Source organism: Rhincodon typus, chromosome 8 (genome assembly GCF_021869965.1).
Source record: "Rhincodon typus isolate 14 chromosome 8, sRhiTyp1.1, whole genome shotgun sequence".
NCBI lineage: Eukaryota > Metazoa > Chordata > Chondrichthyes > Orectolobiformes > Rhincodontidae > Rhincodon > Rhincodon typus.
This window is the reverse complement of record NC_063339.1, coordinates 16,637,702-16,658,086: the sequence shown is the minus strand read 5'-3', so window position 1 is coordinate 16,658,086 and position 20,385 is coordinate 16,637,702.

The window sequence follows — 20,385 nt, the reverse complement described above, 5'->3', positions numbered from 1 at the left end:
TCACTGGAGCATGTGGGACTTGAACCTAGGTCTCCTAGCCCAGAGGTGGGGACATGACCACTACTCAGCTAGAGCGCCCCGCTGCTCACCGTTAATGTGTCAGATCCTGCATTAAAAAGAACAACTCTTATAAGAACAATAAATACTTAGGAATGTCAAGAAACAGGAGGCAGGAAGAAATGACATTTTTAGTCATGGGACTAAATGGTACTTTATTGAGACAAAAATAGAAATTGCTGGAAAAGCTCAGCAGATCTGGCAGCATCTGTGCAGAGAAGTCGAAGTTACGTTTCAGATCGAGTGACCTTTCCTCAGTTCTGAACTGAACCTGAAACATAACTCTGATTTCAGGTTGAGTGAGATGATTTCAGGTTGAGTGACCTTTCCTCAGTTCTGAACTGAACCTGAAACATAACTCTGATTTCTCTCCACAGACGCTGCCAGATCTGCTGAGCTTTTCCAGCAATTTCTATTTTTGTCTCCGATTTACAGCAATCTGCAGTTCTTTTGGTTTTTATTTGGTACTTCTCTGATGCTGACACCAATCCTTATAGCTGTTCATGAAAGTGTTGACATAGAACCATTAAGAGTTTGCCATAGCTTTTTGCCAGTACCATATGCATTTTTAAATTGTGGCTTGATGTAAGTGGTGAGGCTTGCTCTTATTCCTTCAAATGCATGGACATTGTTGTTAACCAGTCATTGAACAATATGCAAAATCATGCCAATGGTGCATTTTTTAGAAAGAAATCTGACTCCTAAGTAGGAGCTCCTTGTTGTATCTCCCACAGCAGCAATGCAAAGTGACACTGCAGCAGTGAATGAGTTAAGAAGCCTCTTGATTAAGAACCTTTCTCTATTCCTTATGGTTTAGAATAAATCAATCTGGTATTTGCCAGGCGAGTGCTGGCTTGGGCCTTGTTACCCAGCACCCAGACACATGGAATCCAAAACCAGCTTTCCAAACCACAGATCTCTATTTATTTTGAAGGAAGCCCAGCCCTAGTTATAATTATAGGTGATCTGAAAGGCCTCCTAGTGTTGTGGCCTGCTTTTTGTGACTGACTATGCAAGGCTGGTAGCCGAAAATTATATGTGGACTATCTTGCGAAAGGGAAAGGGAGACTGTGACCGTATTTTGAAAGAAATGTTATATTTCAACGGTTGCTTTGTTCATGGGATTCACGACCAAGTTCCCAAATCGTGTGGTGCAGAATGACAGAGATTCTCAGCCTCCAGCATGAGACTTTGGACCAGTAGAGTTCTACCTTTTGTCCCACATTGATCAGGTAAATGAGACCGCTTACAAGTGATTTGCTCATCTTCTGACGCTGACAAAGAAGAACTGTAATGTTGAACCTTTTAACTTATTTCTTTATTTTTCTATTTTTGTAACTGAGATTTTCTTTTAACCCAGGTACCTTTGTATCTAAGACAGCACTGGGAAGGGCACTTTTCACTGTACTCCGGTACCCCTGTACTTGAGTATACGTGAAAATAAACTTAATTCTAATCCCAATTCTATTTCTAAAATGTATTATCACAATACGGTTTCAGATCCCCAACTCAAAAGTTTAATGAAACAGCTCTTTGTTGTCCCTGTGATCCATTCTGAATTAAAGTTCTACAGAAAGACACTCATGTCATAAATTAATCATTGACTGTCATGCAAGTTATATCTGTGTGTTTGTGGAGAGAGGGGAAGAAAGATTATGTTATGCTTTGTCCATGCACCATCAGGCACTAAAGTGACTTATTAACACCTTATAGGTTCAAAGGTGAGCGAATGAGTGACATCTGTTGCCAATGAGGCAATCCCATAATTACCGAGGAAATGAAGGAACATGTGCTTCTGCACATGAATTATTCTTTTGTGCATGTATGTGCATGTCCATAAGGTGTACATATACGTTAGAAATCAAAGCTACAGAAAGCATAAGCTGTCATAGTTGAAGTAAAGATTGAGCTGACAGCCAGTCTATAAGTGCTCTGCTTTGACAATGTTCAGCCATCCAATGATTTGCAGATCCTATACTCTCTTTATCTTTCTGGCACTAACTGAATCTTTTGTGACTGCGCCCTTTTTTATTGCTGCAAACTATTATACAAGACACAGTGGAGACTGCAGGATTTATTGTCAAGCCTGTTGGAAGCATCACATTCCATCTCCAGAGTTGAAGACACTTGTACAGTCCAACACTGGCCAGGCCAGTACAGCATTCACTTCCTGCCAGGTAGACATGACACAGCCATTGATGACGTTTATGGAGGGCAGTGCGGGCCAGACAGTCCCAAATGCCTGGCAGCAGGAGGTTGTGGACCTGCCAAGTGTACTACCTCCTGAGTTAAAAGAAATGACAAAAAACACAACTGAGGCACAGAAGGGGAATAAAAAAATTACAGTGAGAGTGGTCTTAACAATGGGACAGGAAATTAGAAAGGCATAATAAGACTTTAAAAAGATATTGTTTATAGAGGGAGAGACATGTGTCATATTTGTCACAATGGTGTCACATGGAAGTTGCTTTTGTTGTAACCATGTATTTATCTTCACAGATAAACAATGGAGGCTAGTTTCCTGAAACATCTCAATGGAAAAAAATGGATTTACATAGCACCTATCACACCTTCAAGAGTCCTAAAGCCCAATACACTAAGAAAGTGTAGTAATGTAGGAATAGCTCAGTTGACAACATCAGGATGTGAATTGGCAAAGAAGTGGGAAAATAAATTTTTAGTGATGTGATTGTATCTTTAATGAAACCAGGACAACACAAACACAAATTGTTTTACATTGTTGGATCTATATGGATTGTTGCCCATCTTGGGCCCAATTTAATTTCATTATTATTCAGCATTTTAGGGTGGCAGTTGAATTCCGTTGAATCGGCTAGTCCCAAAGATTCTCCTGAACAAATGCTGCTGTACTGTTACAGAAGCTGAATGCCACAGATTGTGTCATTATTGGGAAAAAGGGACCCTGGACTGGAAAAGGGGAATAAACCATTTGTGGATTCCTCTCCTGATTACCAGAAGGCTCCCACAACAAAGTGTGTATATGTGGATGCTGAATGAAGATCAGGCTAAATTTGGCTGTGATGTGGTTCCCCATGGCCAGGTATCTCAGGAATATAACAGAATAACAGTTCTGGGGCACAGTGCCAGATTTGAGCCTTGTGTGCAACTGGCAGTTGTAAAATTCTAGGCTGAAGAATGGTACATATGGCTGGAGAACTGTCAGTCTCCGTGGTACCACAACCCAGCAGAAAGCAACAGGTTCAGGCAATAATCTGGGAAGAAAAATGGCTTACATCATTGGCAACAATTGTATCCAGCCTTGTGGTTGTTTGGTCATCAGCCTTGTTTCCTTCCCTATCTACCTGTGTTTGCCTTGGAACAGACATATTCCACTTATACAGCATCACAAAATAGAAAGAATAAACAGACCCCAATCAAACGACCTGCAAGCAGCAAGACAAAGCAAAACGATAGTCAGGGAGCCTGTTACTCATTTGATAGTAGTGTTTCAAATCATCAATGGCTTTGATAGAGTAAGAAGGCTGAGAGAGCTTACACTGCCTGTAGGGTCAGCAACTAGAGGAGACTGATTGAAGATGATCAGTAAAAGAGCCAACATAACACCGAGAGATAGTTTTCGGCACATACAGTGACGTGTTGCAACTTAGAAGGCACTGCCTTGAAAGAGCAATGTGAGCAGATTCAATAATAACTCTCAAAACAGAGCATCACACACATGAAGGAGAATATATTTACAAGGCCTATGAGGCAAGAGAAAAGAAGTGGGATTATGGTGGTAGCTCTGCCTGCGATGGGCCGAATACCTTCCATCTGTGCTGCAGGATTTGATGATTCTATGATTGTGTACTCAGGCAGCAATAAGGAGGTGAGGTCACACTGCTCCAGGCATAAAGGGGACTGGAGAAGCAATTTTACACATGGCATCACAGACCTCCTGCATATTCATGGCATGACACCAATTTTTAAAAATAAGTCCTCATTATGGGAAGTTGATTGAAGAGCCACATGTGTTCAATTAATTGGACCCAGGACAGTTCAGCCTGTTATTTGGTAGACATCCTGTCTGACCTGCTGCTGTTACAGCACTGACCCAAGAAACCAGATATCAGGACATGCTGACCTGAGGGGAGCATCCGTCACCTGCGACACAACATGGGCACTTGGATTATGCCAAGAACTACTCATCACCACCCCCTCCCACTCTCCCTCCCACCACCTGCATTCAAAATGAACCAGCAGCAGAGCAAATGAATTTTGGTGTAACCTTTCTGTGGACAGACCCTACATGACTTGTTGCAGCGCTGATCTCCCTTGAGCCCCCTTGAGTTTATCATACAGATCCAGCAGCTAAACTCACTGAAACTACGCATCTCCTGTTGACCTGGACTTCGATAAAGTTCTTGATATGTTAACGTAAGGTAAAACCATTTTCTGGGGTTTGGATTGATGAGTAAAGGGGGCAATAGGTCCTCTCATTTGGCAGGATATTAAAGGACAAAGGATGATTCAATTGACAGCGCAAAAAGGCTGTTGTATAGCTTGCTGATCAATAACAACACTCTGAATTCTCTGTCATTAAATGCTACACAAAGCAGCAATCTGGATTTTAAGTAGCATTTCTTGGCATGCACAGAATCCACCTAAATATGTGGGTGCGCTTTTGAGCAGAGCTCCTAGTAGCAATTAGGCATTGCATCTGGATTTCCCACCAGAAAACAAAATAAAAGACTTACACGCAGTATTTGCAAGAGATATTGCTGAAGAATTGATGAAAAACTTGGCACGCAAGGAGAAAAAAAGTACTTCAAATTGGGGCTTTGGAGCCCCAGAACTGTTTGCTAGTGTCTAGCGACAGAAAATTTGAAAGAAAATAGATTTTTTTTTGCCGGGGATTAATTAGCCATAATAATTGTAGTCGACTAGGGCTGCAGTCGATTATGGCTTATTACCCAACTAATCACAGTGTCTTTGCTTCCCCATATTCTGACTGTCAGCATCAGGTCTTTCACACAGTTAAAATTCACTCATCGGAAGACTTTCGTCCAGCTTTTTTTTTTATCTTCTCCCTTCAGATCTAAAAGATCAATCCTCCTGGGCTACATGCACACACGCACAGCCTGATGCACATTTCCCATCCTGGGCCCTCACAAGCCGCGAGAGCTAACTTAATAAATGAACTCGATCCCCCTTGCCTGGGAGCAAGTGCAGATTAATATCTGCCTACCTTGTTACTTAATTCATTATGGAATAGCAGTTAATTTGATTTGATATTATTTTAATAAAATTCTGTAATATATTAGATTGTTTCAGGCTATCAAAATAATTTTCCAATTATTACGGTCGCTCAAGCAAGTCTTTCTCACAGCGGCAGTTGGTCTGGTTCAGAATACATTAGTGGCAACAGCTTTATACTGGTCAGAACAGTGAGGAAAAAAAATAAGATGCATGATTACACCAAAAATGTGATTGCCTATAATGTGCACCCATAGAATGCAACAGACTCCCAGGATACTGATGTTTCCCCTGCAAAGAAACAAATGTATATGATTAGATGCCTCAGTGAAAGAGCAGGAATTACAGTAGTTTGAGGTTAATTAACTCTTTTGCTGCTGAACAATTGCTACAATGGTTTGCTGGTTTTACCAATTCTGGTGGCTTGCCCTTACTTAGTGCATATGGGAGTTGCCATTGCTAAATTGGTATCCCTGGAACAACTGATTAGCTGCAGCAAAACAGTGGCAACCCCTCTAGACTTCTTTTACCTTTTTTAAACATTAAGTTTGTCCTCCTTGTTTTGGCTCCTGCTTCAAAGGATTTGTATGATTCTCCTTCGTTTGTATCTCCTTCGTTTTCAGAAAATGTTCCCCCTAATGACCTTCGCTGCTCAGTCTAATCCTGAGCCATATTAACCTGAGAAGTTCCCAAGTTTCAACCTAAGCCCATGGTGAGCCAATGGATGACAAAGTACCCTTTGATCTCAGCAGCCATGTGCCAAGGAGACAAAAAAACCAGAGCCTCCTTATTTTTGACAACTAGCCTGCGGAAAGGTGTACAATGCACAATTTGTGACCACTGGACTGTAATGCACTGTAGATTAATCTGTCGACACTTCCTGACTAGACAGATATGAAAAGTATGGTCAATTTGGAAAAAGTACAAGAGGGGCATTGCTAGCCACCTGGATCCCCTTGGGTACCTTTTAATGTGATTTGTACTTGGAATACTGACAATATTACATTTCTTTCCTATCTTTGTTCCCCTGAAGGCTTTAGAAATTGACTGTGTTTTGTGAAACGGGCCTCATATAAAGGCCAAGACTCTGTATGAGGGTACATAATGTTATTCAATCAGTTGGGTTTTCACAGCAGTCTGATGGTTTGCATAGTCATTTTATCTGATACAAACATTGTTATTAGATTGATTGAAATTAATTTCACAATTTGCCATGGTAAGTCACTAGTCCAGTTTAATCACCACAAATGTACTATACTTGCTTTCATATTGTAATATCCATAATAAGCCATCACTGCATAGGGGCTTCTACTGTCTGACTCTGCCTTATGCATAGATTGAGACTGAATGGTAAAAGCACTTATTTGTTTTTTTCTGTGAGTTTCCCAAGGATCAGAACTAGAGGGTTCTGAAGAAGGGTCACTGGGCTTCAAAAATTAGCCCTGTTTTTTCTCCACCGATGCTACCAGATCTGCTGAGCTTCTCCATCAATTTCTGTGCTTGTTTTTGTTCCAAATCTCCAGTCTCTGCAATTCTTTGTTTTATTATCTCAGGACTATGGTTACTGCTGTTGCTAATATGTCTTAATGACTTGGACTTCAGGCTACAAAGTATAAATTAAAAATTTGTAGATGGAGCAAAACTTGGAAGTATAGTATATACTGAGGAAGATAGTAACAGTTTTCAAGAGGACTGGTGGAATGGGCAGGTACATTGCAAATGAAATTCAATGCAGTCAAGTATAAGAGGACGCTATTGGGTAAGAAGAATGAGGACAGATAATGCACATTGCAGGATAGAATTATAAAGCAGGTACAAGAGAGAGAGACTATGTTTTATTTTTGCATAAATCTTTGAAGTACAGGGACAAGCTAACAAAGCAGATAAGATCTTGGACCTTATAAATAGAGGCATAGATTATAAAAGCCAGGACATTATGCAAAGCCTATACAAAGCATTTTTGTGGCTTCAGATGAAGTCCAATTCTGGGCATCACACTTCAAGAAGGACATGAATGTCCATGAAAGGGCCTGGAGAGATTGGAAGGGAGCTCCTTAGTTTGGAGAATTGTGTAGATAGACTCAAGATACTAGGAATCTTCTCCAAAGATCGGAGAAAGTTACGAGAAATTTTGACAGTGGTGTTTAAAACAATAAAGTGTTTAGGAAGAAAAATTAGAATGTTTCTAATGAAAGTGATTTGCAAAAGAACCTGAGGCCACAGGAGAATGAAATATTTTATGCATTGAGTGATTAGGATTTGGAATGCACTCCATGATAGGTTGATAAATGCAAATTCAGTAGTAGCATTGAAAAGGCAGATGAAGGAGAATGTTATGGGAATTCGGGAAAAAAAAACAGATAAGTGAGAATAATTGGACTGAGAAGCCCACACAGATATTTTTTAAGCACTTGTGGGACATGGACATTGCTGGCTAGCCAGCATTTTATTGCCTGTCTCTAGTTGCCCTTGAGAAGGTGGTGGTGAGCTGCCTTCTTAAGTCACTGCAGTCCATCTGTTGTAGGTTGACCCACAATACCCTTAGAGAAGGAATTCCAGGATTTTGACCCAGTGACAGTGACAAAACGGTAACCTATTTCCTAGTTAGGATGGTGAGTGGCTGGGAGGGGAGACTGCAGGTGATCGTGTTCCTGTGTATTTGCTGCCCTTGTCCTTCTAGGTGGAAGTGGCCGTGGGTTTGGAAGGTGCTGTCTAAGGATCTCTGATGAGCTAAATGGTGTTGTCTGCGCTACACAATTTTATGCCTCTTTGATTTTATAGCTGTTTATAAGTCAATAAAAATAATTAAAATCAGAGTTTTAAAATTCACGCAGTGAGATGCCCATGCCTAAATTTTGATCAGACTGTAAGATAATCACATGAAACTTAGGCAAAAACTTGGAACTCCCTTCCTAACAATATTGATGGGGAATATTGCATGAACTGCAGAGGTTCAAGAAGATGGCTGACCACTACCTTCTCAGGGTCAATTTGAAATAAGCAATAATTGTTGGTCATGCCAGTGACACCCACATCTGAGGGACAAATAAGAAAACATGTGTGTCAGTACTCACATTGCCAATAAAATGTCTTTGATGCTGTTAATATAAGCTGGCATCACCAAATCCTTCCTTTTTACAGAGTTGCAGGTTTTAGAATGTTTTATCAGGGTCAGAAACAGGAGACACCTAATGAACTTGAATGTTGCCCTCTATATTCAATGCTCATAAGATCATAAATGGGAAGAATTGGCTGTGAGCAGCACCAGAGGAGAATCTCACAATGATGCACAAGGCTGGAATGTTTGACAGAATGTCTCTGACCCTGAGACAGACCAGTGAGACACATTTGTTCTCCACATCCTCCAATGGTCAATTTGCCTGCCAGTATGAGATTGAAACGGACTGCAAAGTTTCCCAGGTATGAGTCAAATTGGCTAATGTCAGTCAGAGATAACAAAGTGTAGAGCTAGAGGAACACGGCAGGTCAGACAGCATCAGAGGAGCAGGAAAGCTGACGTTTTGAGTCGGGAGCCTTCTTCAGAAATTTAGCTCTACACTGTGCTTTCTCTGACTTCAGCATCGGCAGTTCTTATTGTCTCTAATCTCAGCCAGAGTTGTTGTGGAGGTTTTAATTATTGGCCCTGACACTTTATGAGAAAAATAATTCAGCCAGCATTCCCAACACTGCACTCTATGAATTTGATGTTAGATCTGGATGGGAGTAACTTCAGCTCAATGTTCAGTTACATTGATCTCTAACAGTGTCTAGATGTAGACAGAAAGGGCCAAATATTCCCCTTCGGCACTATAACAATTCTGTAATCCTGAGATATGTATGCTCTGGGTGAATGCTGCAAAAAGGCAACTGGAGCTGTTCAGACCACAAATAAGAGATATCATTCCATTTGATAGCATTCAAATGAACTCAGATCTATTTTAGAAATTATAGATTGGAGATTGACTGAGAAGAATAAAATAACAGCCACAGATTATGAAATTCTGGTGATTGATTATCAATGCCAATGGCATTGAAAACAAACCACGCAATCAGTAACATAATTATAAAATGTCTGCAAGAATTAACAGGCATTTGCAAAGAAGGTATGAGAGGAAGAAATAGAGGAAAATGATTTTTGATATTTTTCACTCTGCTTGGAACATTTTCCGCTAAAGCACTATACTTCAGCCTTCATGTTAGATCTCCAGCAGGTCACCAAGCCAGCAGAATATCTCATCAACTGTGTGAAAATAGTTAGCAATTATCCTTTGATTGTTAAAAGTACATCAATGCCTGCTATGGTCTCTGACAAATCAGCTAACTAGATTTGAAACCAATATCGTGTTCAACACTTTGAAGCAGTACTACAATTTTATCATCGCATTACAGATTGTACCTGTTACAAACATATTAACATGGAAATTTCATGGCTTAGAAGAAGGCAGTTTAATAAGAGGCCAACAAAATATTTTGAACTTTGCATCATACTGCACCTCTCATTCAAGCAGCCAACATGTAGGGATTTCTGAAATGAGTTCGAGAGAGATTTCTGATGAAGGGTCTAGGCCCAAAATGTCAGTCTTCCTGCTCCTATGATGCTGCTTGGCCTGCTGCGTTCATCCAGCTCTACACCTTGTTATCTCAAGAGATAAATACTCTGGACTTACTCGGGGTTTGGCCAGGCCTGGGGGAGAAAAGTCCTTTGATACCAGAGCAGACTCCTTTTTAATGTTCTGAACTATCAAAATAGGTGCAATCTTCCCAGCCCTCAAAGATAGGTGCAATGATGAGTTGTTGTGAAAATATGGAAAGATTGGAAAAATGAAACTCTTGACACGAAGAAAACCATGTCGGATTTTGCATCTGAGGTTCGAACGGCACGAAGAAAATTTTGCTAGTGAGCAGTGGTGACTGTCAAAGACCTTAGCTTCCCTGCAGTAATCATCGCCCTCTAATGCTTTGTGTCCTTTTATGTTGAGTAGCTGCCCTTCACAATGATTTTTCCATTCTGATTCCCGGCATGCTGCCTTCATCCATTTTGTTCACAAGCATGAACATCTTTTCCTGATCTCACTTAATTGGAATGGAGTTTGCTATTCTCCTCCCGTGGTAGAGAGAAACTCGTTCCCAGCCTGAAGGTTTGAGTGGGTACCTAGGCATCACCGCTTGCTTCTTTGGGTCTTGACCTTGACCATCACTTCCCGACATCTCCGGGCACAGTCTATGGGTGGTAACCAACCTCACTCCTCTGTCTGCAGGGGGAGGCATTGGGGCTAGCACCAACCTCACCACAGCAACATGGGGCATCTCTGCAACTCACTTAAAACACAGTTCACTTCTTGAATACTGTAAATTGGAGCTCACCAACACCTTGCATTGCAATGTTGTTGCCAGGCTGCTGTGTGCACAGCAACAGATGTGCATCCCATGCATCGGAGCAAGGTGAATCTCAGGGCCCCTCCTTTGCTTTCTCAGCAAACTCACTCACTTTGCATGTTCTTGAGTGATCCCAGCACCTCTACTTTGCCTTGCATCTTTACATATTGCCGTCTCACTTACACCTTACAGGCTCTCAACACTTCTGTCTTTCATTGCCAGGCAGCTTGTCATGTTTACCAGCAACAACCGTCAAGAGGGCAGATCTAATGTTTTATAGCACTGTGCTATGTCAATGACACACCTATACCATGTGTTAGCAGCTTATGCAGCAAACACACTGAATACACTTCAACCAAAAGGCTATGTCTCAAAATCTAAGGGTTGTAGTCCTCTGTCCAATGCAGTGGGACTGTGAGCAGTGGAGTGCTCCTGGCACAGACAGTCGGTCAAGGGCATTGACTATCTCAGTCCAGGGGCTTAGACATGGTCAGTTGGCCAATTGAGAATTCAGGTTCAGGGATTTCATATGATTACAGTTCGGGGAGTGGGCTATGGGCAGTCCTGTAGGTTCAGTACAACCGGTCCAAGTATTAGCACTAATCCAGTCTGGGAGCTCCACCGACATCAGTCAGGGGCCAGGTCACTCATCAGTCTGGGCTTTCTCTCCCTGTCAATCATGGTCAGTGCTGGGAGTCTGCCCATTGAAAACCAAGGGTCACAGCTATGATCGGGAAGTTGGGGAAGTCAATTATGGTAATTGGAGGCAGTTTGCTGAGAGACAGAGGAGGCAATAATTGTAAAAGGAGCAACTCAACATTTAAGCATGGGAAATGATAGAGCATTGGAAGACATGAGTTACCACAGGAGGGCAAGGTCAGTGATAGTGGTTTTGATGATGGAGAGGGAGTCGGTGCATCACAATAGTTGGCATAACTAAGATATAGGCCTGAAGTTCAAGTGTGGAGATGAAGACTAAAATTAAACATTTGAGTGGAAATGTGTGGAATCTCAGAACTGATGGGGTCAACAGGGAATGCAAGGAAGAAATACACATTCAGGTTTTCGGGGTTGCCTATATTGACAAGAGGAGTCTGTGCACACTCTGTGAAGCTCTACCTGTGTTGCCTTTCATTCTCACCTGGATCATAAATGCTCACTGGAAATGAAAATGACTACCACCACACCAGATTGGACAGAGAGATGTTCTTTCTCTGTCTGAGTGAGCGAGTGCTGTAAGGCCCTTTAAGAGTCAAATGCACTCATCGGGCACACAGACAGTACGGGTTACAGACATCTGTAAACAGAATACCTACACATGCAGTGACCAGCTATGTCAAAGACAAATCTCTACCACAAGCAGTAGTGACCATGTTATTACTTATTAGAAATTAAACACAGTTATGTCTGTAAAGCAGAAGTAATTGCAGGCAACATTCGAAGTGTCACCTGTCGATCACAATTCACAAAGATATTCCAAAGCTCAAAGGCTGCACAAGCGGCACGCAGCTGCTTTCCTCCCACCCTGAACTGTAAGTATTTGGCAGCATGCTTTCATATGAGACTTTGCCTTTTTTGGTTAAGGGTGTTGCGGGTTGTGGGGGTTGGAGTGGGTAAAGTTTCAGTAATCCCAGCACACCTACAATCTCCTACTGTATTTGTGCCAACATGGTGTCCACGTGGGAATAAGGTCCCCTTTGCAAATGTCCATCCAGCAACATTCAACAACCCTCCCTTGTCAGAGTCCTCCATGTCCCACTGTTTGTGGAGAATTGTGCTAAACAGTGCTTTTGTATGTGATGTGGCTGGTGATTGGTTACATGACAAAGGACCTGTTATGTTTCTGATGTTCCTCACACAGATACATTGGAAACGTGATCAATGGATCCAGCTACAGCGGATGATATCTTCCTCGTGGCCACTGTTCAATGAAGGTGCAGACAGAGGGAGGAGGAACAAACGTATCAGCATGCCCAAGACCAGCAGCAACCTCAAGGGGCAACTGATTGGCTTTCACATGAAGAGGCCGTGGCTGAAGTTCCCCTCAGGTTGTAGAAGAAATACAGGAGGTACCGAGTTTCTTGTCCTCCATGTAATTCCCTCCGGATGAGCAAGGTGCAGCACCATTACAAAGTGACAATGGCACTGTAACAGGACTGTGTCACTTGCTGGATCAGAGCTTGTGATCTTAAGGGGTTGGTGGCCATACTATCCTGGCGGTTGTCAAGGTGAGAGCCGTGCTAACTTTTTTTATTGCAAAGAAAAACTTCCAAAGATCCACAGGTAACCTGTGTAGGATCTCACAACCATCAATCCACAAAAAATGTGTCAAAGCTGTTACAGACAGAACACTTGCCACATCACATCAGTTCAGCTCATTACCCCATGAAGAGGTCAATGCTGCAGTCTGGGCAATAGGCCTTTCCAACCAGATGGCTTTCCTCAGGTGAAATGTAGCTGATTTTATCAATAGTAAGGGGTTCCATTTAGTCAACATACAGTCAATATCCAGGTCTGAGCTGATAAGAGACAAGTAACATTAATGCCACATAAGTGCCAGGCCGTGACCATATCCAACAGGAAAGAATTTAACCATTTCCCCTTAACATTCAAAGGCATTACCATCACTGAATACCAATATCAACATTCCAGGGGTTACAATTGACTAGACACTAAACTGGACTCACTACATACAACAGCAGGTCAGAGGCTCGGGATCTTGCAGCAAGTAGCTCACCTCCTGACTCCCCAAAGCCTGTAAACCATCGACTAGGCACACGTCAGGAGTGTGATGGAACACACAAGTGATTCCCCACTCGTCTGAATGAGTGCAGCTCCAACAACACTCAAGAAGCTTGACACCTTCCAGGTCAAAAGGCAAATGGTATGTTGGCCTTCATTGCGAGAAGTTTCGAGTACAGGAGCAGGATGTGTTGTTGCAGTTATACAGGGCCTTGGTGAGGCCACACCTAGAACATTGTGCGCAGTTTTGGTCTCCTTTTCTTAGGAAAGATGCTGTTGCTCTCGAGGGAGTGCAACAAAAGTTTACCAGGATGATTCCGGGGATGGCGGGACTGACATACAAGGAGAGATTGACTAAGTTGGGATTGTTTTCGCTGGAGCTCAGATGAATAAGGGGAGATCTCATAGAGACATATAAAATTCTAACAGGACTGGACAGGATTGATGCAGGGAGCATGTTCCCGATGGTGGATGTATCCAGAACCAGGGGTCACAGTATGAGGATTTGGGGTAGACCATTTAGGACGGAGATGAGGAGACATTTCACCCAAAGAATGGTGAGCCTGTGGAATTCATTACCACAGGAAGTAGTTGATGCCAAAACATTGAATGTATTCAAGAGGCAGCTAGACATAGCACTTGGGGCAAATGGGATCAAAGGTTATGGGAAGAAAGCAGGATTAGGCTATTGAGTTGGATGATCAGCCATGATCATGATGAATGGCAGAGCAGGCTTGAAGGGCCGAATGGCCTCCTCCTGCTCCTACTTGCTATCTCTGTTAGTTGCTGCAAGCTTGGATCTTGGAACATGATGGCTATATAAAGCAGTGTTCCTGCTAAGAGAAGGATATAAAACAAACCAAAGAACTGCGAATGCTGGAAATCAGAAACAAAAATAGAAATTGGTGGGAAAATTCAGAAGGTCTGTGAAGAGAAAGCAGAGTTAACACTTCAGGTCCAATGACCCTTCCTCAGAATGGACATAGTAAGTTAAGTCCTCAGAGTGAGGAGTTAATTTTGGTTCCAAACCAGATAAAAACCCAAAAGTGGCTATTTAAAGCTGAGTGCAGTGAAGCTGAAATGTATGACAGCTCCAGGAAGAAGCTATCACAGTTTGAGTTTAGAAATTGAAGTCCCAAATGACTTAAACATACCAAAATGTTTGATACGGTGATCCTGGTGTGAGGATTATATGAGTGGAGTTTTGGGTACTGTACCAGGCCAGGTTTCTTGAGAATTGTAACAGGAGTGTTTGGGGCACTGCACAAAATCTATTTTGTTTCTTATAAAGAAGTGGACTGTTTTGGGATTAATGCGATTTACTTTTACTGTGTGTTTAAAGTCTTTGAACTTGTGTTATAAATATATAGTTTAAAATGTTCTATTTTATCTTTCTTTCTTCTGTGATAAACATTTGTTTCATTGTGAAAGCAAATTCTGCAGCAAAGCTTATGGTTTAAAGAAAGATCACTTAATTAAAGCCAACACAAATGAAGTTTTCATTTATCTAGACAAGTTCTTGTCTGGGATCTGACTTGTCCAGGAATAACATTGTCTGGGATCATAACAATAGATTAAACCAAACTATTTATATATAACACAAATTTAAATATTTCAAAACACATGATAAAACACAATCCCATTAATCCTAAAAACATACCCTTATAATACTCACACCAGAAAGAATTTCCTTATCTTTCACATCCATGATTTAAATGTTGTTTCAGTTCCCCATTTTGCAAATCAGATAGTATTTTCCTGGAGCCCTCATACAACTGAGCTAAGACTTTCTCAGCTTCAAATAACCTCTTCAGCGTTTGAACCAAACACTGTGGTCTGCAACTGCTAAACTAACTTATCTTGAGCTAATCTCTTCCTTAACTGTCCTAAAACTATGGAAATAGCAAGAACTGCAGATGCTGGAAGTCAGAGTTGATACAGTGTGGAGCTGGAGGAACACAGCAGATCAGACAGCATCAGAGGAGCAGGAAAGGGTCCTGACCCAAAACATCAACTTCCCTGCTCCTCTGATGCTGCCTGACCTGCTGTGCTCCTCCAGCTCCACACTGTATCTAGTCCTAAAACTATCTCCCTTTCTCAGAAGCAATTGTTTTGTATATCTGGCGTCAGACTAAATTTTGACAAACTGCCCCAAACTGAAACAAAAGGTTTCTTTCAAGCTATTATCATTTCCTCTAAGCCCAAAATAACAATTCCAGAATCATCTATCTGAAAGCCTAATGCATTACGTTGTTTATTTTCTTCACCAAAACTCTGCAAAAGTAGACAGAAACCTCTCACTCTCTGAGGAGACTCTCTCTAATACCATGCTTTAAAAGAAATCAACATGGCTACATAAATCCACACATTAAACCCCTTTAGGCAAACAGAAAACCCATATGCCACTAGTTCAATATTCAAATTCTAAAATACATGATATTTGAAATAGTTTAAAGTAAATGATAAATGTATAAATCACACACCTTACATCATACTAACATTAACAATTATTTGAAGGCTTTTCAGTAAGCAATGCTCTCACATTGCAGGGAGTCTGGAGTCACATGTAGGCCAGATCAGGTGAGGACGGCAGTTTCCTTCCCGAGAGGATATTAATGTACCAGATGATGTTTCATGGTAATCATTAGATTCTTAATTCCAGATTTTTATTGAATCTAAACTTCATCATCTGCCATGGTGAGATTTGGACATGGATCTCCAGGATGTTCCCTATGACTCTGGATTAATAGTCTCGTAATAGAGAGGGTATAGACAGGGTGGATAGCAAGAAGCTTTTTCCCAGAGTGGGGGACTCAATTACTAGGGGTCACGATTTCAAGGTGAGAGGGGAAAAATTTAAGGGAGATATGCGTGGAAAGTTCTTTATGCAGAGGGTGGTGGGTGTCTGGAACGTGTTGCCAGCGGAGGTGATAGAGGCAGGCACAATAGCGTCATTTAAGATGTATCTAGACAGATATGTGAATGGGCAGGGAGCAGAGGGATACAGATCCTTGGAAAATAGGCGACAGGTTTAGATAGAGGATCTGGATAGGCACAGGCTTGGAGGGCTGAAGGGCCTGTTCCTGTGCTGTAATCTTCTTTGTTCTTTGTTCTTTGTAATAATACCACTCAGCCAATGCCTCCCCTCCTGGCAGCGATTGATCTCATACACAACTGGGTTTCAATATGATGCCAATGTTGCAAATCCTGAAACATACCAGCAGCAGTGACGACTTCCATCACCATCAGGATAGCACCAACCCAGCACTATAGAGATGTGGTACATATCTGATGGAGTGAGCAGGGGAAAATTCGATAGCTCACTGCAGCTAGCTCATGGAGGAAAACTCTTTATGAAAACTTCTGACACTTAGCTGATTTCTGGTAGAGATCAGTGCAACATGTTGAGGTAAATGGTACCAGAGCAATGAACAATTGTAACTAATAACATTGGAATCATCGTGCCTTTCTTCTGTTGCCACATTTATCTCTGGGGGAGTTAGCTAAGGACCACCCCTGATGATGTCCCTGAAGATACAATCCTAAGATCAAACAGCATATCAAACCTTTGACTTCATTGCTATACTTAATTTGAGGTATCAAAGCCACAAATTATAGCTGGCAGCCAATGTAGCCTTTAATAATATATACTTGTAGAATTTACCTACAGTTAAAGCAAATATGGAAGAAAAATAATTCTACAGTGACATGCAGTGTTAGTTACTGTGCTTCATACACTTACTTCTATGGCACAATAATTTGCTAATCTGCTACCTAACCATAAGGTCTAATGGTCACTAAAGACTTAAGAACATATGATAAAGGCGCAGAAGTAGGCCATTCAGCCCATTGAGTCTGCTCCACAAATCAATGAGATCATGGATGATCTGATAATTCTCAACTCTACTTTCCTACCTTTTCCCAATAACCCTTGATTCCCTTACTGTTTGAAAATCTGTCTATTTCAGCCTTGAATACACTTAATGAACCAGCCTCAACAACCCTTTGTGGTAAAGAATTCAACAGATTGACAATCCTCTGAGAGAAGAAATTCTTCCTCACCTCTATGGTAAATGGGTGAACCCTTATTCTGAGATTATGCTGTCTGGCCCTAGAATCTTCCTCAAAGGGAAACAACCTTTCCGCATTTATCCTGTCAAGTTCCCTAAGAATCTTGTATGTTTCAACACTGTCATTTCTCATTTTTCTATTATCCAATGAGTGCATGCCCAATTTCCTCAATCTCTCCTCATAACAGATAGTCCCTTCATGCTTGATATCAGCCAAGTGAGCTTTCTCTGGACTGCTTCCAATGCCAATATATCTTTCCTTAGGTAAGGGGCCCAAAACTGTTCGTCATATTCCTCCTATAGTCTAACTAGTGCCTTGTACAGTTTTAGCAAAACCTCCCTAATTATATACTTCATGTCCTTTGAAATAAAGACCAAAATTCCATTTGCCTTTCCTATTACCCAGTGAACCTGGATCCTGGCTTTTTGTGATTCAACAACTTGCATTTATCTAATGCTTTTAGTTATGTGCAAAATCCAGGAATTCTCTCCCTCACAACGCTATGTATGTACTTTGGGCATATGGGCTGCATTGGCCTAAGAAGGCAGCCAACTAATATGTTATTAACAAGGGCAGTACAAGAATGGACAATAAATACTGGCATTGCTAGAGACATTCTCAATTCGCAAGAACGGATAAAAGTAGGAAGATAAGATTAGGAGCAAGAGTAGGTTGTAAGGCCCCTGAAGTGTATTCCACCATTCAGTAATATCACAGCTAAACTGTTAGATCAATTTGCTTTTCTATCCTATTCCTATATTTCTTGATTCCTCTTGTGTCCAAAAGTTGGTTATCACAAAATAAAATGCTTCACAGGGGTGTTATCAAACAAAATGAGCACTGAACCACTTAAAGTGATATCAGAGTAGGTTCCTTTTTTAAAGAAAAAGTGTACATAGGAGGTAGGTATCTTGGTAAGACAGTATCCTTATCGCTCAAGTGGCAGGATAGAGGTAACTACACATAGTGTAGATCTGGAGTGATGTGCAGGTGGGAGCAAGTCCTTCTCTAAAGGACAACATCAAGCCAGATGGGTTTTTAACAACATTGTTTTCATGATTACCATCAGGTGAGCCTTTTACAGCTGATTTTTGTTGACTTCAAATTTCACCATCTGCCATGGTGGAATTTAAACCCATATCCCGAAGGGTCCTGGATACTAATCCAATACCACCTACACCACCACTATGACCAGAAACATAGGTAAAAAGATAAGTTTTAAGGTTCATATTAAAGGAGCACAGAGGAGTGGAAGGACTTTCAGGGAGGAAATTCAAGACCCTAGGAAACAGGCAGCTGAAGGCCTGGTTCCCGGGTATAGGGCAGTGAAGTTCTGGATGAGTTCAAGTTTAAGGTGAGTGGAAACTGTACACTGGCTTAGGGGAGTGTTAGAGTAGTTAAGACTGGAGGTTACAAAGACAGGAACAAAGGTTTCAGCAGCAAATGAGCTGAGGCAGGAATGGAATCAGGTAACATTGCAGAAGCTCTTAGTACGTGCCTTATGAAACACTAGAAATCATTCAAAGTTAATGACATTTTCTTTAAATCCACATATTGTAAAGAATAACAAATATCTGACAGCAGGTTTTAGGCAATAATTTAATCTTGAAGTTCCGCTAATGTTCACAAATCATTTGTGCTTCATTCTTGTGGTTTCTGATGTCATTGTAATCGTTGTATTGAATTACTCCTTGTATCTCACTGGCAGTCTTTCATTATCTGATATTAAATATAACGCTTGGAGAACCACAAGGAAGATAAATATCTATGTCATGAATAGGTTGGGAAGTCTCTGCTGTTTGGTTTTGATTGCATTCTGATTCAAGCACCTTCCACCTTCCAGGACTTGTGGCGAGCTCTTTTACATTTTTGGAGAGATTTGAGCACATATAGGATGTTTTGAAAGTTCCAGCCATTCTGCACAATTACAAAATCATTGATATTTTGGCACAGAAGAAAATCACTCAACCCCAGTTATTCAAACATTGAGTCGATCATCATCCCGCCTTTTACCTGGAAAAAAACAATTTAAGGGACTTCGCAGAGAAATAATGAGAGTTTTAATCAGGAACACCAAGGAAGGAAAGAACATAACAATCTGAAACCTGCCCCACCCCATCCTTTGCAATGAATGTTGGAACAGGTTCAAGGGGCAGAATGGCCCACTCCTGTTGTTAACTACTGTGGATGTTAAATTTTAAATGACTATGTCAAAGACCAAGAAATGTTTATGGTTTAAGGGTATGAAGTGATAAAGTAACTGTAAGTGAGACACAAATGAGCATTTTCTAATCTAATCTAAAAACCTAGTTTTAAAATCATATTTTTTTCTTTTTGAAGTATTTTTTTCTCAGTTGCTGCAGCCCCCCAACATAGCGATTAACATTCTTTTAATTCCTGTGTGTTCAGTACCCCCAATTTTAACCAGGCCACCACTGGTCACTGTGGAGTTACCCCGTGGTCTGCAAGTTCTCTTTCACTTCTCCACCTCATCTCTCTGCTTTTGCCCCTTAAGTTACTTCAAACCAATCTCTTCAACCAGGCCTTTACTCACCAGATCTAATCTCACCTTATAAGGCTTGGTGTCATCATTAGTTTTATAATGATCGCATGAAGCAACTTGGGATATTTCTTAATGATAAAGGTGTTGCATAGATTTAATGTCGTTATTGCCCAAGGACTCTAAAACAGCCAATTCCTGCTACATTGACTACAACTACTATTGAACTTAGTTACCGAGATGGGGTTTAAGGAAGGATCTGAGGGAAAGGGTAGAACAATTGCCAGTTTGTAGGGTATGGATAATGTTACAGGAGAGGTTAGTTAGCTCAGTTGGCTAGACGGCTGGTTTGCAAGGCAGAATAATCTCAACTGCATTCAACTGGCTGAGGTTACCATGAAGGGCCTTGTTTCTGTCCTCTCACC